The 10739-nt window shown below is 43.4% G+C and overlaps 1 non-coding gene across 1 annotated transcript; it reads right to left on the minus strand.

Moving 5' to 3' along the window:
• Positions 1 to 9896: 9896 nt before the first annotated feature.
• LOC142443941 (U12 minor spliceosomal RNA) lies at positions 9897 to 10019 on the minus strand. The gene has a single exon (XR_012783645.1). It is a non-coding gene; the product is annotated as a U12 minor spliceosomal RNA (small nuclear RNA).
• Positions 10020 to 10739: the final 720 nt, after the last annotated feature.

Genomic DNA, 10739 nt, shown 5'->3' on the forward strand with positions numbered 1-10739 from the left:
CCTAACCTCCTGTCAACTTGTGAAGGGGTGAAGTCTAGCCTGTCAATCAGGTCGCTGGTTGATGGCCTTATTTGGAGGCACAAGGGAGAGAAATAGCTCACTGAAGGCCAGATCCACTCTCTCTCTGCTTCATCTACCTGCTAAAAAGTCACATGGAGCTACACTGATGCAGCCAGAGCCTTGGAGCTGAAGGAGCCATGTGGAGACCCACACCAACATTGAGATGCTTCCACCACCACTGGATCCACAAGACTTTTCACCCACTGGCCTGTGATCTTCCTGCATTCTGCATCATTGTATGTGTTGTGTGAGTCTAAAGAAGAATATATGGATTAATATCAGACATATTGACTAATATTGGACTTATGGACTTGATCGGGATTGAGTTGGGATGTTTTCTCAATATCCAATTGTTCTTTTCTATAAAGCTCTTTCTTATACACATATGAGTGTCTATGAATTTATTTCTCTAGTCTACCCACATGAACACACTACTCCCGTGTAAAGTTACACTCTTAGAAACTCACAGGGCAATTCTATCCTGTTCTACAGGGTTGCTATGAGTTGGGAACAACTAGATGGCAGTAAGTTTGTTTTTTTGGAGTGTAGAATCCAAAGGATTGTTGAATTTCCATAAAGTTAGGCAGGTCCTAATTTTGAAATACACAGATAATTATTTTCCTACTTACTTCTATTTTTTGTTGCTAGTAATTCCATCGTAACAATTGTGGATAGATTTGTTCGATGTTAACATTAAATGAGAAAGAAAACTATTTTGATAATTGGTAGAACAATTTCCATACAAAGCTTAGGTTGAGCTTCTCTTATGAAATGCCATGTAATCAGTTAGTGTGACTTCTCTGCAGATAAAATGGAAGTACTTTCCCCAGAGAGTAATTAAAAATAACCCTGACAAGCAGCCTCTGTGGGAAGATTTTCTATCTAATTTTTCTAGAACCACCAGCACAGCCTGATTCCTTGGTGCATTTCTCATTTCCACCCGAGCATTCCGAGGGAAAAGGGACAGCAGTTAGACACACAGGAATTTGTTAAACACATCTTTCCCACCAGCTTTTCCTCTGTGGAAAGCAAAGATCTAGTTCATTGACACAACTAGCAGATATATATTAAGCACTCACCAGGTGCGGGTCCCAGTGTGAGCTATGCTAATTTAAGAGCACAGTTGGAGCGCTATTAATAGCCGTCTTGCAACTTCTCAGGCCTGTCATCCAGGAAAAAGGGCAAGCTCCCTTCCATTCTGGGTGTCATCATCAAGCAGGTGGCAGCGCTGCGCACACTGTCATCGAGGTGGTGTGCTCGAGTTGGAGTCTCACAGTTGACATACTTCTTGGTTCCATCTCTATCTTTTTTCTGTAATTAAAAAATTGTTATCATTCACTCTTCATAAAGTACATTCTTTCAAAGTGTATAACTCGCTGGTTTTTAAATATACACAGAGAGTAATACAACCACCATCACCCCCAACCCTCCAAAATCTCTAGATGCATAAGCAATCAACTCCCAGTCTTCGCTTCCCTAGTCTCCGGCAATCACTAATCTACTTTCTGTCTCTCTGGAAACGTCATGTGAACACACAATGGGGCTTTTTGTTTCTGGCTTCATATACTGAACATACTGTTTTCACGTTGCCTGTCTCCACATTATATACATGCATCAATCCATCATTTACTCACTTTGTGACTGAATAATACCTCAAAGTATGGATATACTATATTTTGTTGATCCATTTATCAGTTGATGGACATGTGCATGTCTCATCTTCAATCTCTTGTAAATGATTCGGTGATGAACACATACATACATACTTTTTTGTACACCTGTTTTTTCATGTGCTGTGGTTTATACCGAGAAGTAGAATTGTTGGGTTATACAAGAATTATATGTTCAGCTTTTTAAGGAGACTGCAAACTCCTTTCAACAGCGGCTACTCGGTTTTTTAAAGTAACCAACAAGTCACCAAACTCACTGCCATCAAGTCAATTTTGATTCGTAGCAACCCTATAAGCCAGGGCAGAACTGCCCCCGTGAGTATCCAAGACTTTGTTTTTTACAGAGTAAAAAGCTCCATCTTTCCCACAGAGGGAGCTCTACCCTGCCCTGCAGGGTCACTATAAGTCAGAACGGACTCCCTGGACGTGATGGGAGTGTTTCCTGGGGAACACTTGGTGGTCCCAAGTTGTAATCTTGCAGTCAATAGCCCCGCACATAATCATCGTGTCACTAGGGTTTCAGTCTGTCTTGGTCCTTGTCTAAAACATTCTCCGTTTTGGGTCTTTTTAGCAGCCATCTTCGTAGGTGTGGAGTGATAGTTCATTGCGGATTTTGCTTTGTATTTTTCTCATGACTAAGACCTTTGCTCATTTTTTATGCGTGATTTTCCATTGTCATATCTTTGGAGAAATGTCTACTCAGGTTCTTTACCCATTTAAAAAGTAAGCTAATGTTTGGGTTTTAAAAATACCATTTTATTGGAGGTTGTTACAGCTCTTAGAACAATCCATACACCATTTGTATCAAGCACATTTGTACATAGATTGGCATCATCTTTTTCAAAACATTTTCTTTCTACTTGAGCCCTTGGTATCAGGCCATTCCTCCCCCTACCCACTCCCTCCCTCGTGTACCCTTGATAATTTATAAGTTATTTTTTTCATGTCTTACACCAACTGCCATCTTCATTCACCCACATTTCTGTTGTCTGTCCCCCTGGGAGGGGATTATATGTTGATTATTGTGATCAGTTGTGTTTTTTTTAAACTCTTATTTAATTTCTTTCTTTCAAAAGTTTTATTGGCATGTAATTGACATATCATACAATTCAATAGCTGAATCACATCAAGAATTGCACAACCCTCACTACAAATCAGTTATAGAATATTTTCTTCATCTATGTACTTGTCATTATTAACTCTTCATTTCCCCCAACTCCTCCTACCCAACCCCTGAGAAACCATTACTCCAGTTACTGTCTCTGTAGATTTACCTATTCTGGATTTCATTGTGGTTCTTTGGGGATATGGCAGGAGAGCTTGAGGAGAAATGGGAAGCTAATAATGATGAGTACAAGAATGAAGAAAATGTCCTAAAACTGATTGGGATGATAATTGTACAACTCTTCCTGATGCAATTGAACCACTGAATTATATGATATGTGAACGTTATGCCAATGGAACTGTGGGGAGGGGGTGGGGGGAAATTACAGTCTTGGAAACCCACAGGTGTAATTCTGTCTTGTCCTATAGGGTCGCTTTGAGCCACAATCCACTCAATGGTAGTGTGTTTGGTTTTTGTTACAGGATCTAAGTGGGGTTAAATCTTGATCTCCGTAGAGGGTCTGAATGAAGTCACATCCTTTATTTTATTTTTAGTTTTAAAAAGTTATTTCATATCTTACACTGTTCGTTGCCTCTTTTCACCCGCATTTCTGTTATCCCAGAGTCGGGGGTGGGGGGGAATCTTTGCTTTCTTGAGAGCATCTTTGAGACTATGCTAGTAGAGGGTACAACTTAAGACACCATTCTTCATTTTCCTTGGCGGGGTTAGGTTGGCTAAAAGACAAGTCACATCTCTACCACAGTCATTCCTCAGAGTCTAAGAGTCATCTGGCCCCAGAGAGAAATAGGAGGACCATTTGGAAGAGCTGGTACAAGATCTTTCTCTGAAGATGAGGTAGTTAGTTTATTGTGCCAACTTTGCGGATAAACACATGTGGGGTTAATTGAAGGGCGGAGGGATAAATGGCTCAGTGAGCCTCACCTTTCTAGGTCTCGGGTCTCTTGCTTTGTGATGGTCGCACCAGGGTGCAGCTGTCTGAGCAGTTTCCTGGTTCAGCTTGCAAGGCTCACTTCCTGTAAGACATCCCCGAGGAGAAGCCACATGGACCTACCCCGATGCAGCCCTGGGTGCTGGAGCAGCCGTGTGGAGACCCCTGACAGCATTGAGATGCTTACACACTCACTAACTCGGCTTTCCTCCTGCAGCCGGCATTTTTGAGTTTTTTTTGTGAGATGGAGGAGGACTTTGTGTATTGGTGTTGGACATATGGGTTAATGGGCAGCACTGGGTTGGGATGTTTTCTTGATGCACACTTATTGTATATATAAAACTCTCTCTTATACATGAGTTTCTGTGGATTTGTTTCTCTAAAGTACCCAGACTAACACAGAAGTGGTAGAAGCTGCCTGGACCAGAGGCACCAGAGAGAGAATGTGACGCAGAGGCCTGAGGAGCAGTGTGGGCTGCCTCCTCCTTATCTGGCCATAGACTATGGAACTGTGAGGCAGAGGGACAGGTGGACTGGCTTCCTGGCCCATGGAGGCAAAGGGCACATGGCTGAGAGACTGAGGACAGGAGAGAGACCTGGTTTTGGCTGAGCCTTACTGTTTGCTGGTCCTGACTTGTAGTAACCTATTAAGTTCCCTAGTGAAAGCACAAACTCACTGCCATCAAGCTGATTCTGACTCATAGCAATCTTATGGGCCAGAGTGGAACTGTCCCTGTGGGCTTCCATGATTGGAACTCTTAATAGGAGTAGAAAGCCTCATCTTTCTCCCTTGGAACAGGTGGTGGTTTTAAATGGAACTCATGACCTTGTGGTTAGTGGTCCAATGCATAAACAACACTACAGCACCAAGTCTCTTAACTTCCTTAATGTGATAGTTACATAATCTTCTGTCCACTTGAGAAGGGTGGAGTCCAACCTGTCAATCAGGTCATAGCCAGTGAGGTCTCCATGTGGGCATGGCCTTCTCCTGAGGATTCTGGGAACTCCAAGGTCCTCCCTGGAGGTGGGAGAGACTCTGCTTCATCTTCCTGCTGATAAGTCAGACAGAGACTCTGATAGAACCAGAGCCCTGGAACTGGAGGAGCCAAATAGAGACCCACACCAGCATTGAGATGCTTCCACCATCACTGGATCCACAAGACTTTCCACCCACTGGCTTATGATCTCCCACCACATTTGCATATGCACCTGCTTTGTCTTCAGTGATCCTGTCAGGAAGGTGAGCATCATGGAATGCCAGTTTAATAGAACAAAGTGTTCTTTCATTGAGGGAGTACTTGAGTGGAGGCCCAATGTCCATCTGCTACCTTAATACTAAACCTATAAATATATGCACATAGATCTATTTCCCCATGATCATATATAAATATATTTACATATGTACATGCCTGTATTTAGAGTTCTATAAATGCTCATTTGCCTCCTAGTTTTTTTCTCTATTTCCTTTTACTTTCCTCTTGTGCCACTCTCATGCTCAGCCTTCATTTGGGTTTCAGTAATTCCTCTCAGTTGCATTGCACTTGATCAAGCCCTACCAGACCTCCTATGCCTGCCTCGTCATTGAGTTTAGATCACTTGTTGTTCTCTTGTCCCTGGGTTTGTTAACACCCACTTCCTTTGCCCCCCTCTCCCTCTCCCATGTCCTCCCTAGAATAATCGGTTTTGTTGTTTTCTCCTCCAGGTTGTTTATCTCATCTATCTTATGTAGATAGACCTGCAGCAATAATAACATACACAAAAACAAGACAGAGCAAAACAAAGAAAACCAAAAAAGGAAAAGCCTGTAAATAGTTCAAGTCTGTTTGTTGACCTTTAGGAGTGCTTTCCAGTCAAGTCTGATGGGGTGCCACACACTGGCCCCAAAGTCTATTTTTGGTATTCCCTCGGGACTTCCTTACTCTGTTCCCCTTGCTGTTCTGTTGCACAACCTAAGTGTTTTCCTCGGTGTGGTGGGGTCAGATTGGGTGCAATTCCTGCATTGTTTCTCCAGTGTTGTCCCCTGTAGGTCTATGGGTCAGTGAGGGATGTTGTCCTCAAGGCTTGGTGGGCCAGGATGTGCTCCACTCTCGCTTCTTCCCCCTTCACTTGCCCCTGTGTGCTCTAATCAGACATGTCCCTCTCCCTGAGCTGTAGCTTCAGTGCTGATATCTGAAGTAAATTGTTCTGTAGGGAGGGGGGATGTTTTCTAAATGTACAATTGCTCTTTGAAATAAAGCTCTTTCTTATTCACATATGAGTCTCCCTGGATTTGTTGCTCTAGTCAACCCAGACTAACCTAATAAGCACACCTAATAAACCTTCTTAATTGTGAGTATTGTTTGTGAGGCCTTGTGGCCATTGTAAAGAATTATTGAGCCCGGCATAGAGTTGAGTGCCATGGGAGGAGCAGTTCCTGTCAGAATAGGTGAAGAAAGTTGGAGGTGGGGCATGCCTGCCCCGGCCTCATGATAATAGTGAAACAGGAGCACGTCATATCCGTCCCCCTCTGTTGTCCCTTACCACAGCTCCATGCACTGTGTCCTACTTACCTCACTCACTGACATCAAATCGATTCCAACTCATATGGACCCTGTAGGACAGAATAGAATTGCTCCTGTTTCGCAGACCGTAACTTTTTTTTTAAGATCATTTAAGACTGTAACTTTTTAGAGGAGTAGAAAGCCTCATCTTTTCGCCATGCAGCTGGTGGTTTTGAACTGCTGACCTTGCTGTTAGCAGCCCAACATATAACCTAATGCATATGTTCCTCGCTTAGTTGCCTAGGATTGATGGTATAGACATCTCACAAGTGAGTGACCTTTCAAAAAGAAATGGGGAGCTTGTGTCAGGGGCTCAAGTGGGAAGAGAATGCTTTAAAAAGGATGATGGCAGCAAATGTGCAAATGGGCTTGACACCCTGGATGAGTGTATGGATTGCGATGAGATGTAAAATCCCCCAATAAAAGTATTTAATTAAAACAAAGCAAAACAAAAAAAATCCATAAAAATTTTTTTTTCAAAGTACAGAAGGCAAGAAGTCCAAATTCAGGGTGTGGCTCTGGGGACAGACACTTCTTTGCCTGTTCAGCTTTAGGAAGCTGGCAGTCCTTGAGCTGCTGTGCTTGTGATGCACCCATCAGTGCCTTCCCCTGTGTGTGTTTCTTTGTCTAAGCAGACCCTCCACCCATTATTTGGTATGACTCCATGGCAGAAGAAAGCCTTTATTTCCAAACAGGGCTACATTTACACAAATGGGAATCAGGATTTTAGGTCAACAAAATCCAACCCTTACACCTATGCTTATCAAGAGTCAAACTTTTTCATTCTTGCAAGCTGTTGGTTAAATTCCAGAGTTCTGAAAAGTTGACTTTGACCATGTTCCCTAGTGTTCTCGGTTGCTCTGTGGGAGGAATGTCAGAGATCCTTACTGGGCCATTCTTGCTAATATAACTGCACTTGTATCTTGTCATTGATTCTTAAGAAAACCACTTCATTTCTCTGAGCTTCTGTATCTCCATTTGAAGGGGAAAAAAAGAATTCATTTCTCTGAAAATGTAAAGATCTTTATTTTATTTTGTCTTTACAATTTTCCAAGGAACTCCAAGGAATTCATTATTGCCTGAATTTTTTTCAGATGCTAAGAGGAATTAAGTGATTTAAGTATAGTCTAATATTTAAGCACATGAAATATGCATGTGTGTGATGAGAGAGAGAGAGAGAGACTGAAGAAACTATGAAAAGTTGCGTGAATGTATGTAAGTGCAATTGCTATGAGCCGTGACTGCTAACCGGAAGTTTCGTGGTTTGAACCGGTAGCTTCCCGGGGGAAAAACCTGGCAATCTGCTCCTGCCCTGATTGTAGCCTCGGAAAGCCTACCCTGTCCTCTAGGGGTTCCCCTGAGTCAGAATGGACTAAATGGCGCCCAACTTCTCACATTCAATCTGATGTCGGTTCTACTCCTGTAACCTTGCCTGATAAGTGACTCCATCTCATTATTTTTGGTCACAACTTTTGCATTAAGTTTAGTTTATTTCTCAGTTGGTGAGTGGGGTTTGGAATAATTTACCAGTAATATGCTGATGATGGCAGCTTTTCTAAGCCCTTGAATAACTAAAGATATCTTCCTATTGCCTTCAAGCAGGAATAACAACTCAGACAGGCACAAACCAGTTGTATTCCAGTTGGGCTGACTCGTCGTTATTCCAGATGTGTCAGAATAGGATTGTGTCCATGGTGTTTTTAATGGCTGATATTCTGGAAGTAGATCGCCAAGCCCTTTCTTCTGAAGCACCTCTCGGGAGACTTGAACCCCAAGTATGTTAACTAATTGCAATACTGAGGGACTCCCAACTGGACATAGACACTTGAGTTACAAATATTTCACCTTTAAAGGTATAGACACAGTTCCCCTGTGTGCTAATGCAGAATTGTAACACATCATGGACCTGTATGGATTACAAGAAAGCTAATACAGAAAGCCTCAAACTTGACATATGTTTTAGTTACTTGAGACTCTCTGTGCTTCTAACGATTTACAGTTTTGGAAACACTAATAAGGTCCTATGTTCCAGGTTTGACTCAGTGGCAATGGGTTAGTGTGGTAGCTACATAATCTGGTATCAATTTGGGTCTGGAGAAGATTAAGGAGAAGTGAAGGGGTGGAGTCTAGTCTGTCGATTGGGTTATAGCCAATGAGGCCTCTGTGTGGGCATGGCCCTCCCCTGAGAATTCCGGAAACTCCTGTATTTTCCTCTAAGGAGGCAGGAGACATTTCTCTCTCTGCTCTCTCCCTGGGAGACACTGTACTGACAAGACACGTGGCCCTGTGCCCTGGGAGCCAAACCTCTGGGGCCAGAGAAGCCATGTAGAGATCCGTGCTAGCACTGAGATTCTTACAAAACCACTGGATCCAGAAGAATTCCAACCCACTGGTCTGTGATCCTCCTGCATTAGGCATCATTGCATGTATTTTGTGAGTCTGAAGAGGACTTTATAGATTGGTGTCAGACATATGGGTTAATATTGGACTTATGGACTTGATCTGGATTTGACTGGATGTTTTCTCAATATTTGGTTGCTGTTATATATAAACCTCTTTCTTATATACATATGAGTGTCTATGAATTTGTTTCTCTAGTCTACCCCGACTAACAGAGTTAGGTTTGGATTGGGGATACAAGAATGTGCTAGCGGCTTTTAAAAGTCTGTCAAGGAAGTAAAATATCCAAGCTTTGAAGAAAAAAATTCAACTGCCAATCTCATGGCCTTCATAATTCTAATGGCATTTTCAGCCATGAGACCAGGAGAACTGGATGGCACCCAGTTACCATTCCTCAATATTTTGATCAAGGAATTAGTAGAGGAATACTGATCAAAAGGGGGGAAGATGTAGATCAGAATTAAAATTCTTACAGAATCCAGACAGTGCAGCTATTGAGACTTAGAGGAACCCCTAGATCTATTGCTCTGAGAAAATCTTCAAATCATGGGCCAACATTTTTCTCCTGAAGCCATCTTTAAACAAAGATTTAGTTCCATTATCAAAGGATGTTGCCATGAGTGTTGCAAACCTGTAAAGAAATGCACACTTATGTTAGACCAAATCGCCTGCATAACCCGCACAGCTGAGATTGTAGAGGGTATCGAATCTTAGGTCATTGGCAGAGAAACAACATGGGGAGAACGAGAAGGGTGATCCAACGTGAGGAGCACAGCCAGGGCTATGGAATCATCCATGTGGAAACCGACGCATGAGTGCACGTTCTGCGGTGTACATTTTCACTGAACCTAAAAGGGAAGCTAAACACTCGCCAGGCCCTTGGCATCGGAGGATGGGAGCAGAAAGCTGGGAAACGGGTCCATTTCCACAGCAACATCAACAAACTCTCCCTGGATAAACTGCCTTCTTTCTGTTGCAGTTTCAGGTTCAAAAGTCAGGAAAGTATAAAGATCCGAGGTTCAACCCCTGGCAAACAGCAAAGTCCTGGGGGCCGGAGATAGCACCCCGGTCCATTAACCCTTCAGTAGCCTACTGAGCAGACACCGCGAGGCTAATACATGCCAGCGCAATAACCCATGTCTGTTTCTTTCTTTCATTTTCATCCTGCAAAGTAGGCAGGTCACCTTAGGCCCTAAGGGCAATCTTAACCCGCTCAAAAATTCGTCTCACATTAGCAGTGAGGATCCGGGCGTCACCCCGGATCGTTATTTGCCTTACTCATAGGGTTAAGGCATCCCAAATCTGCTTCTATGCTGTATCAAATGTTCAAGGGTTAGCACACCACACTGTAGCGATCATAGGTAACAGGTTTTCAGTGTTTACACCCAGGAATGCATAATCTAATTATCACTGTTCTATGAAGTCGTGCCTATTGCCATCATCCCCACTTATCAGCGAAGAAACCAAGACCAAGCAAGGACAGATTGTTCGCCCAGGGTTGTACCCTTATCGGGAGTCCCGGGGATTCAGAGGCTACAGGCTAGCTGTTTGAACCCACCACTTGGTGGGAGAAAGCTGCCCTGTTTCCATTCAGATTACTTGGAAACTACGGGCCCGTTCTCCTCTGGCCTACACGATCACGGGATGTTGGAATGGGGGTGATGCCATCGGGTCTGACTCGGGGTATTAACATCCTTGCAAGCAGAGGGGCAGCAAAGGAGAGGAGGCGCTTTACGAGATGGATGGGCACAGTGGCTGCAACAGCAGGCTCCAGCATGGCAGTGACTGTGTGGCTGGCGCAGGACCGGGCCCGTTTCCTTCTGTTGTGCCTACAGTCGCTATGGACTGGAACAGACTCGATGGCACCTAACAACAACAACAACAGCCAGTAGTGAAGCCTACATGGAAACTGTAGGGCTAATATCAGAGGATTTATTTCTCCCCACCACACCGCTCTGACATAAACAACACAATAACACATGAGCAATGCACATCTTTTTTGGAGGTTTACGGTT

This window comes from Tenrec ecaudatus, chromosome 3, assembly GCF_050624435.1.
Source record: "Tenrec ecaudatus isolate mTenEca1 chromosome 3, mTenEca1.hap1, whole genome shotgun sequence".
NCBI lineage: Eukaryota > Metazoa > Chordata > Mammalia > Afrosoricida > Tenrecidae > Tenrec > Tenrec ecaudatus.